This window comes from Pogona vitticeps, chromosome 1, assembly GCF_051106095.1.
Source record: "Pogona vitticeps strain Pit_001003342236 chromosome 1, PviZW2.1, whole genome shotgun sequence".
Taxonomy (NCBI): Eukaryota; Metazoa; Chordata; class Lepidosauria; order Squamata; family Agamidae; genus Pogona; species Pogona vitticeps.
This window is the reverse complement of record NC_135783.1, coordinates 170925996-170937442: the sequence shown is the minus strand read 5'-3', so window position 1 is coordinate 170937442 and position 11447 is coordinate 170925996.

Genomic DNA, 11447 nt, shown 5'->3' with positions numbered 1-11447 from the left:
TCTAAAGCTGAAGTCTGAAGTCTGCAAGGATGACAACATCATACTTTTTGAGAAAGAAAGATGCATGAAAGGGCCAAAAATTCATGTCTTTCTCAGAATGCATCCTTCTGGAACGCCACCTCAGTTCTTTTCTACAAAACCTACAGTTCAAACACTGCATAGTTTTGCATTTTTAACATTACTCCTCAGTCTAGAGACTCTCACTCACACAGCTGCCCTATGCATCTTCCTGAAAAGCATGCCTTTTTTTATGCAGACTGGTCAGAAACAGGTTAGAGATAGTCTGTGACTGGAACAGGAGAATTATTAACTAATATGAGTCATCCGAGAGTGACACTGTATGAGTCCCTCTCACCTCTGCAATTATGCCAATTAGCTTGCTGGTCTTAAATACAGGAATCCTTGAAGTCTGATTCTACAAATATCTAAAGAATGCCTCAGTCACTTCACTGGAATGTGCCTTCCATTTTAATTATGGGCTCTCTTTAGCATCTGTTTCCGATCTGTCTGTAGGAATCTACCACCAGAGGGATATTTTACCTGAAAAGAGGTCTTGCATTCGTGATTCTATTTTCCCCAGCTGTAAGGTTATATTTTAAATTTGGCCTCTTTCTGCAATTTTTTTTCTGTGTTTAACCTGAATTTTAATTTTAGGGTTTGTTTGTTTTTTTCATAAAAGGATTGCTCTGTTTCTCTGTACTTCCATGCTCCACCTCCTCAGGAACCTGTGAGTTTTGCTTAATGTAATGGATAGAGTTTGGAGCTGTATACAGATTTGCTTTTTTTAAAAAGTGATCCAATTGTCATCTTACTAGGAATTCTTAAGTGACATCCTGGAATACTATTGTAATCATCCTCTGAACGAGTCTAAACACAGATTTCATGGCTACAACATTGGGCCAAATAGTTGTATTTGTACCTTTCTTTTGAGGGTTTTTTTTTTTTGCCCCTCTTAGCCTGATGTTCTGAAGAATTTGAGAAGTTGCATAGTGTTGCGGCATTTTGATCTCAAGTGCAGATGTTGTCCTTTTTTTTTCTTAACTTTTGCCCATCACCTTTCAGCTTGAATGTCATGGAGTAGTAAACATGTTTGAGAGGTAGACAGCCTGGACCAAAGCATGTTAATATACTACAATCTGAGTCAATCCTTATCCTTGTGGTTTTACTCTATCTTAGGCCGTCATGGTTCACGAGAAGAAATTAGATCTCTCCACCAACATTTCTTCATTTATTCACTGCACTTGTTCATGGTCTTTCTGCCCACCAAAACTCCCAAATCCCCTTCTTCTGAAAAAAGATTCCATTAGAAGAAGCAACTTCCTCTTCCCTTTCGTAGCTCCAATGCCATCTCCCAGACATGTCTAAAAAGTCATCCTGGCAGCAGTTTAGAAATTAAATGGCTGTGTGTTGCGTTATTTTTGAGGGGACAGCACATTTACACTGTTATACAAGCTGTATACTTACTGCTTTACAGTGTAGACTGCTAGGCTCTGTAAGGAGTCTGCTTGTATTGTTAGTCTGATAACTTGCCTGTTACTATGTCTGATAAGACTATGTTATGAAGCAGTTATAAGTCTGTGAAGCACAGGAGGTTAAATCAAGTAGAAAAAAATTAAGCACTTCTAGTTTGTTATTCATATAAGTCCTTAAGGTTTTGCCAATTAAATTTTATTTCAACTACTGGCACATACAAGGAATAATACCATTCATAATTTGTGTGGTTTTTCATCCTGTGCTTAAACTGCTATGTGTAAACTCTCAGTACATTTAACAATTTCGGCAGGTTCTGATAGAGAGCTACTGAAACCCAATATTTTCAGCTTCCCAAAGCCATGGGAAACGGGACAGAACACACAGCTATGAAACTTGTGGAGCAACTGTTCATCGTTCTGTGTACAGGAACTGTCCATAGCTCTATGTCAAAGAGGAACCGAAAGTGAAGACTGTGTGCCTGCCTCTCCTTGCCCCATCTCTGTGGTCCCCAGTGGAGGCACTTGCTGGGTGGCCTCATGAGTTTCCTACATCAGGACCTGGAAGAAGGTGGGCCCTTGGGAATATCTGAGGAGATGGGATGGCTGGGAAGAGGTGACATGATCCTGCCCCTGGTGGCAGTGAGACCTCTGATGGCCCCTCTGAGCAAGGGGAGCCATGGCCAGTGTTCAGTAAATCAAGGGAGCCCAAATGTTTGGGAACTATTGGGTTACAAGGTTTTCCTTTTGTGAAGCCATGCATTGCATGGCAATAGGGCAGTAACTACACATTTCCAAACACATATCTGAAGGCTGAGGCAGTTTGGGTGTTCTGGGGCAAGAAGTGATATAGATCCAAAAGGATTCTTTTGGGCACAGACCTGTAGAAAAAAAAATCTGGTGTTGATGTGAAAAATTATTGTCTACTTCATCCTTTCCCACCTAAATTAATGTTAGGAATATGATTTTAATTATTTTATATATTTTAGTCATATATATTGTATTTATTATTAAACCATTAAACCTATTATTATGCATTTAAATTTATAATTTTATATTTTATGTTTATATATATTTATATTTTATGAAATTAAAATACGTTGTTGATTTGACTTTTATACTTCCAGATAGTGCTAGGGCACTCTCTGCATGATTTGTAACTTAATTATGCAGGCTACACATTGCCCCCTCCCGCCCCCAAGAGCTGGGTACTCATTTTACTGACCTCAGAAGGATAGAAAGGTAAAAGGTTCCCCTTGACAATTTTTGTCCAGTCGTGTCCGACTCTAGGGGGCGGCGCTCATCCTGCTCTTCAAGCCATAGAGCCAGCGTTTTTGTCCGAAGACAATCTTTCCGTGGTCACATGGCCAGTGTGATTTAGACACGGAACGCTGTTTACCTTCCCACCGAGGTGGTCCCTATTTATCTACTCGCATTTGCATGCTTTCGAACCGCTAGGTTGGCGGGAGCTGGGACAAGCGATGGGTGCTCATTCCGTTGTGTGGATTCGATCTTACGACTGCCGGATCTTCTGACCCTGCAGCACAGGCTTCTGCGGTTTAGCCCACAGCGCCACCACGTCCCTCAGAAGGATAGAAGGCTGAGTCAAACAAAAGCCAGCTACAGCTTTACTTTATTTTAGAGAGAAAAAACACAGAGCTGCAAAAATACCTATAAGCAGTTTTGTGGAGGCAAAATGTATTTTATTTTATTTAATAAAAGTTTGCAGTTGGTATTGAATGTCAGTATTTGTAATCTTATCTCATACCCCTAGAGATGGTCACAGGCCAGAAGTTCATCAGTTATCCTTTCACTGTGCTATCATTTATTCACTCAAGATTTGCACACACACACAAAAAATAGTTTGGTGCAACCATATTCTGTGCCAGCATACAAATATTTGTAAATATTTGGCAAAAGCAAAAGAAAAATAAAAAATAAGGAAGACAAAATCATGATGGACTTGATGGCCTTTTAGGCTCCTTCCAGCTGCACATTTCTATGATTCGATGATATGGCACCTTAAAGACTAACTGCTATATTTTAATGTGAACTTCCATGGACAAGTCCACTTCCTCAGACATATATTTGTAAAACAGACCGTTATGTATTTGCAAAAGCCTGAAATAGCAAATAAAAATAAAAAGCATATACGTTATATATGACATTCTCCACTAAATTTGTTAACTGCCAACAACAAACAGAAGCTGACTGGATATTCATCTGCGTGCAAGAGGAATTGCAAAGGCAGCCATTCATTGATGAAGTGACAGTCACATGTCAGTCGTGTTCCTGATTTGTACCACCAGTCATGCACCCAGCATGCGCCTGCCGCACACCCAGCACCTTCTCACTTAGTTGCCATTCATGATTCCTCTTCCATATGTGTAATTACCCAGTAAGATTTCAGTGAATCACAGCAAAGTGTCATATCAACTACTTCCTGTGGTCATCATGGTTTATCTGTAAGTTTTTATTGATTTTTTAAAAAAATTTGGGCAATGTCACAGCAATTAACTAATGTACAAAGTGCTTTATCTGTCTTCGGTGGACACAGAATCATTACATCATATAGTACTTTAAACTTCATTACTGTTTTGCTTCATGTCAGTCTGCCTTTGTTTGTAAATATTGAAAGTCTGATTTACTCTATTTATCAGCAAGTTTACATCCCCAACCAAAGGCCATGTGTTTCCTAGTAATGCAAAGGAAAAGGACATTATAAATTACTGTTGATAAAGCATTTAAGGGGTTTAGATCATTCTGTGTTCTGCCAGTTGTGGTGGATGGCTTTCAGATAATACCCACGGTGTGATCAGATATTGGTTAGTGAAATAAATTAGTATTTGTCCTAATATGGAGTATGATGCAAAGAGGGGGATAACCCCCAGTTTTTATTTTCAGAAACAGAATATATCTTCCTCAGGATTAAGCCCAGGAAGCCAGGTTTAAAGGGGCTCATAGTACTACTTAAAATAAAATGATATTATTCTAACAGATTTTAATGTCTCTCTGTCTCCTTAATTCTTCCTTACTTTCTCTCTTCATATTTATAGCCACCCATAAACATTTGAAGTTCCAAGTTCCCACTTACTTAGCTTATATATAAAAACCATACATGCAACCTGGTCCACATTTCCATTCATTCTGCATTAATTGACAGTGACATCATATTTAAGAATAACAAATAATGAGTGAATCTGACTGAACACGGGCCAGAGCCCATTTGAAGGCCTATTCTGTGGCAGTGGCTGCAGCAAAGAAAAGGTTCTTTGCTGCTGCCATTGCATCTGCACAAAGTCGCCCAGTGGAGTTGTTTCAAGTGGTCAGGGGCTTAGTACCAAAAGAACAAAATATTGACCACTCCACAACCCACTGTGAGGTATTTGCATGACACTTTGCAGATAAAACTGCTTGGATTTGCTCTGACTTGGATGCTATAATTGATACAGACCCAGTGGACGTAACTTTGGCTTGTCCTGCTTTAATGGATACTTTTCAGTTGGTGCAGCCTGATGACGTGGACAGGATTCTTGGAGAGGTGAATGCCTCCACATGTGTGCTGGACCCTTGCCCTTCCTGGCTCATAAGAGCAGCCAGAGGAGGAATGGCCGATGGGGTACGGGGAGTGTTAAATGCCTCCTTGCATCAGGGTAGGATCCCTGCTTGCTTAAAGGAGGCAGTAATAAGACCACTATTGAAGAAGCCCTCCCTGGGATCCCAGTGTATTGGATAACTACCGGCCAGTCTCAAACATCCCATTTTTGGGCAAGGTACTGGAGCATGTGGTGGTTTCTCAGCTCCAGGGATTCCTGGAGGAAGCGGATTATCTAGACCCGTTTCAATCTGGTTTCAGGCCTGGCTGTGGGACAGAGAGAGCTTTGGTTGCCTTGGTGGATGACCTATGCCAATAACTCAACAGGGGGAGTATCTCCCTGTTGATTCTGCTGGACCTCTCAGCGGCTTTTGATACTATCAACCATGGTATCCTTCTGGGCTGTCTCTCTGGGGTGGGACTTGGAGGCACTGTTTTACAGTGGCTCCAGTCCTTCTTGGATGGGAGAACCCAGAAGGTGATGCTGGATGACTCCTGCTCAGTGCCCTGGCCATTGGCCCATGGTGTCCCTCAGGGTCCTGCTTTGTCACCCATGCTTTTTAATATCTACACAAAACCACTGAGAGAGGTTGTCCGGAGTTTTGGGGTTTGGTGTCACCAGTATGCGGATGACACCCAACTCTATCTCTCCTTCCCACCAAATTCCAGGGAAGCTGTCTTGATTCTAAACCAGTGCTTGGCATCGGTAATCGCCTGGATGAGGGCAAACAAACCGGAACTTAATCCAGACAAGACAGAGGTGCTCCTGGCTAGTCAGAAGGCAGATGAGGGAATAGGGATACTACCTGTGCTGGATAGGGTTATGCTCCCCCTGAAAACTCAGGTCCGCAGCTTGGGTGTACTCCTGGATTCGTCCCTAAGATTGATTGCCCAGGTCTTGACAGTGGCCAGGGGTGCATCTGCACAGCTAAAGCTGGTGCACCACCTGTGCCCATTCCTTGATATGTCAGATTTGGCTACAATGACACAGGCCTTAGTTATATCCCGTTTGGATTACTGATGGAAACTTGGATTACTGTAACGTGCTCTATGTGGGGCTGCCTTTGAATACGGTTCGGAAACTTCAGTTGATGCAGAACTCTGCAGCCAGACTACTGACTATTAGTTATACCACATCCAGTGTGCACAGAGAAGAATTGGAAATTGAGTTTTCCAATGACAGAGATGTTTAAACAATGACCACATTTTGTGGCCCAGTGGTCTTTCAGTATCATTTGCATACTGCAGTCTGCTTATATTACTTTCTATAGCACTGGAAAAGTTACACAGTTGTGGTTTGTATATTGTAAATATTAGGTCCAGTGAATTTTCATTAAATCAAAATGCATTATTGATAGAACATCTTGCTCCCAAGTTCTAGTGTAAACATGGTAAGGGGTACTTTCTCTTCTGTATAAACAGACTGCACAACACATTCAGTAACAGTTACAGCCCACCTCCTAGGTGCAGCCCTACATTTCCTCTGGTTATCTTTTCTGTCAGGAGAGAGGCCCCATTCATATAACATCAGAAATGAATCCAAGTAAGTCACTGAGTTTTGTTAATCAGTGGAAACCTGTCACTGCCAGTCAAAACACACACTGAGGCTAATAACATTTATTTCCAACCCTTTAACAAAAATATGGCTTCCTAGGTAATGAATATTTATCTGCTTTAAAGCCATGTGTCTCCCCACCCTGCAGCTACAGCAATGGGGCCCAGATGTTTTTCTGTGGCACATAATTAACTATGGAGTTCTTTTAGTTTACTTTGTACAGTATTTGTCTTTTGATCTGCAACCTATCTTTTTTTTTTTTGCTTCTGTTGTACTGACCAGCCAAGGAGGAGGATGTCCTGAGTTCAAGACCAAATTTGTAGAAGTATTTTGATTAATATCCTCTTTTTTCACCTAACAGTCAGGGCAATGGAGATGCCAATTTCTGGTATTGGCAGAAATCCTGTTGCTCAGTATAGTAAGTCACAGTATAGTAGGTCCATGGTGCAGAACACGGCAGCCAGACATCTTACTGTGGTAAGAAAACATATCTCCCCCACTCTGGCTGCCCTGCTTTGGCTGCCCATTCATTTCTGTAGTGATTTCAAAGTACTAATGATGACATATAAAGCCCTAAACGGTTTAGGACCTCAATATCTGGCAGAATGCCTCCTCCCACCTAGATCTATCCGAATCACTCACTTTAGTCAAGATGGGGGGGGGCTGAGGAGTCTAACACTGAGGGAGGCTCATGTCCAGCTCTACTCATGTGTCCTGAAGCACGCATGTTAATGAGCGAAGAAGAAGAATATTAGTGATAGAAGAACTAGAAGAAAAGGGCACCTGGCCTGAAAAGTGAAATGCTTAGCAAAAACAACAAAGGCTGAGGATGACGTTGAAAACGGAGATTTGCTAACACTTTTCTTCTTGGAACCTCTAAATGTGATCCATTTGAGCACTGTGAACATTCCACAGTGCAAACATCTCACTCCAAATAAGTACAAACATGTATTAGTCAATGAGGAAAATGGATATATTAGATAAAGGCATAAATAAAAATGTATATTAGGAAATGCATTTAGAAATATACACACATTCTAATGCAGAAAAAGAAATGCTAAAGTCTTGCAACCCAATACCAAACAAAGGATGAAAGAAAATGCAATTGGGATTCAACCAAACAATAAAACTGAAATAATCTCTTTTGCTAGATGGCAGTGATAGTGTTCACTTTTAAGAATAGTGACACTAGAAGATCTCAGTCCCGTCTTTTCCACTGAAAATTCAGTATTACAGTGACATTTGTTTTAAAAAATAGAGAATAAATATTCAGAAGCTCACTCATTTAAGCTGTGAAATTACTGTATTTTTCTTTGTGGCTGGGGATGGTCTTACTTAATGCTAACAGAACTTAGGTGCCTATTCTAACCATCTTCTCATTATACCACTGTTTGGCAATTAAGAAAAAACTTCAAAGATGCATTGTACCATTACTGTATTTTTCTTTGTGGCTGGGGATGGTCTTACTTAATGCTAACAGAACTTAGGTGCCTATTCTAACCATCTTCTCATTATACCACTGTTTGGCAATTAAGAAAAAACTTCAAAGATGCATTGTACCATCAAGTCACTTCTGATGTGTGGTGACTATATGAGTTGATGACCTTCCAAATGTCCGATCATGAACAGTTCTGCTAAGATGTTGCAAACCAACAACATCTCATGTTAATTTGTTCTTTCTTCCTACTTCGCATTCCCTTCCAAGCAATATTATCTTTTCTAGTAAGTTCTGCTCAGGTCTTGCAAAATAACAGCTGTATTTATTTATTTATTTATTTATTTATTTATTTATTTATTTATTTATTTATTTATTTATTTATTTTTATTTATTTTAATTTAATTTAATTTAATTTAATTTATTTGATTTATACCCCACCCATCTGGCCTATAAGACCACTCTATGTAGCTTCCAATAAAATGTAAACAATAAAATAATACAGAAATTACATAAATCATACTATGACAAATACAATACAGAAAATCAGGTATTAGCTGGAGGGAAGGCCTGAATGTACAGCCATGTTTTTAATTGAGTTTTAAATGTGCCCAGAGTGGGGGCCGTGTGAATCTCAGGAGGGAAATTGTTCCAGAGGCGAGGAGCCACCACCGAGAAGGCCCGGTTTCATGTCTTTTCCTTCCGGGCCTCTCTCGGCGTCAGGCTCCTCAGCCTCACCTCCTGGCTCGCATGGGTAATCCGGGTAGATTTTGGTGGGAGTAGGCGTTCCGCCAAATATCGAGGTCCTAAAACATTTAGGGTGTTATAAGTAAGCATTAAAACTTTGAAGTCAATGCGGAAACGAATGGGCAGCCAGTGCAGCATGGCCACCGTAGGAGAAATATGCTCGTATTTTCTCACTCCACTGAGGAGTCTGGCCTCCGCATTCTGCACCACCTCAAGTTTCCGCATCAGCCTTAAAGGCAGCCCCACATAGAGCGCGTTACAGTGGTCTAATCTTGAGATTACAAGTACACGCACCAAGGTAGTGAGCGCCCCCGTGTCGAGATAGGGCCGCAGCCGGGCGATCCACCATAGGTGGAAAAAGGCGGTGCGGACTACAGACGCCACCTGTGTTTCCATGGTGAGCATCGGGTCCAGATGTACCTACAGGCTCTGGACCCCACTCTTCACGGCCAAGGTCATCCCCCGAAACATAAGCGAGTCACCCAAGCCGCCAACCACGAGTCCACCAACCCTCAGAACTTCCATCTTGTCCGGATTCAGTCTCAGCCCATTTTCCTGCATCCTTTGCAGTACGGCCTCCAGGCAGCGCCAGAGGGACAGGACGGCATCACCTGCAGTTGATGAAAAGGAGATGTAGAGCTGGGTGTCATCAGCATATTGATGACATGATGCTCCACACCCCCTGATGACCCCACCCAGCGGCCTCATATAGATGTCAAACAGCATTGGGGAGATAATCGACCCCTGTGGGACCCCACAATTGAGACTCCACGGGGCCAACACACTCTCCCCAAGCTGCACTCTCTGGGGCGGTCTTCCAAGAAGGAATGGAGCCAGGCAAGCACCAAGCCACCAATTCCCAACTCAGAGAGCCTCCCCAGGAGGATATCATGGTCAATGGTATCAAAGGCTGCTGAGATGTCGAGAAGGACCAACAGAGTCGTTTTGCCCCTGTCAGCCTCCCTCAACAGGTCATCATACAGGTCATCATACTGTAGCTTCCTTTTTTGAGACAATCTGTCTCATGTTAAGTCTTTCTTTCTTCCTACTGCCCTCCCTACTTTTCACAGCAGTATCTTCTTTTCTGGTCAGTATTTTTGTTATATGTGAATGGTAGGATAGACGCAACTGACTCATTTTTGCTATAGTGGGACTTCAAGCTTGATTTCATTGAGCATCCACTTTTATACCTCTCTGGCTGTCTGTGGTACCAATAAGCCAACACAAACACCAAATTTCAAATTGGATTATTTTGGTCTCTGTCTATCTTCACTGTCTTTCTCCTACAAACGTCTCAGTGTGATTTATTGAGGCCTCAAGTGCCAATTCATGAGAAAGGGATTGGTTATCTGGGGAACGAGTTCTCCTCTGTGAATTACTGTACTTCTACTGCATAGCAAAATGAATTTTACCAGAAATTCTAAAGCTTTTCTAGCTGTAAAGTACTCAGAAGTTATTTGTGAGTGCCTTTTACAGGGTTGGGGGGCTGCTGTGGAACTGTGTTGCTTCCCCAAGATCACATCACACTTCTTAGGTAAGGGATTGTGGGAGTTGTTGTCCAATCTATCTGTAGGGCCAGATTTTTCCCATCCCTACTGTAAACACTGGTGATTATGAATGAATATGCAGTCAGAAAACTGGGAGTAGCACCCTTGGCCATGCTTGCCTACTCTTCTGGGGTGCCTACTCTTCTGGGGTGAGTAATTTGTTTGACCTCCTTACCATGGGACTCTTGGTTGTAGCTGAGTCTCAGCACAGTAGGATCTAGTTCCCAAGTTTATTCAGTGATTCACTGAATTATCCCAAGTGATTCACTCTTAAACTCTCAGGAAGAGTCAGATGAAATTCTGTAGAATACAGTAAGTCAAAGCCTAGGTAAAGGTAAAGGTTAAGGTTCCCCTTGACAATTTTTGTCCAGTTGTGTCCAACTCTAGGGGGCAGTGCTCATCCCTGTTTCCAAGCCATAGAGCCAGTGTTTGTCCAAAGACAGTTTTCGTGGTCACGTGGCCAGTGCAATTTAGACACGGAACGCCATTACTTTCCCACCAAGGTGGTCCCTATTTATCTACTTGCATTTGCGTGCTTTCGAACCGCTAGGTTGGCGGGAGCTGGGACAAGCGACAGGAGCTCACTCTGTTGCGTGGATTCGATCTTATGACTGCTGGTCTTCTGACCCTGCAGCACAGGCTTCTGCGGTTTAATCCACAGCGCCACCACATCCCTTGGTGCCACCACGTCCCACCAAGTCAAAGCCTAACTGCCTGCCAATTTCTCCATGGTAAACAAAGTACCACTGCCCAGTTCTTGAGGGCACACACACATACACTGGCTTGTTGCGTGCATCTGTGTCTCTGAGGACTGCAGCAGGGCCACTTTGCTTACCCTGGTAAGAATGGACAGAAAGTTACACTTTGTCTTACACCATGAATAGAATTTTGGCCACTGAATGTGGAATTAGTTGTCTGATCACTTTGCCAGATGCCCATCCTGCACCTTGTAATAGTAATAGTATGGCAAAACCAAAATCCAAGGCATGCAGGGGTACAACAATCAAATTCTTCTCATTTTGACAAAGCAAACCTCAAATGCTAAAGGGTTATTTTGAATTGCCCTCATATTTAAAGGAAAAGCATAAAACACTATTGA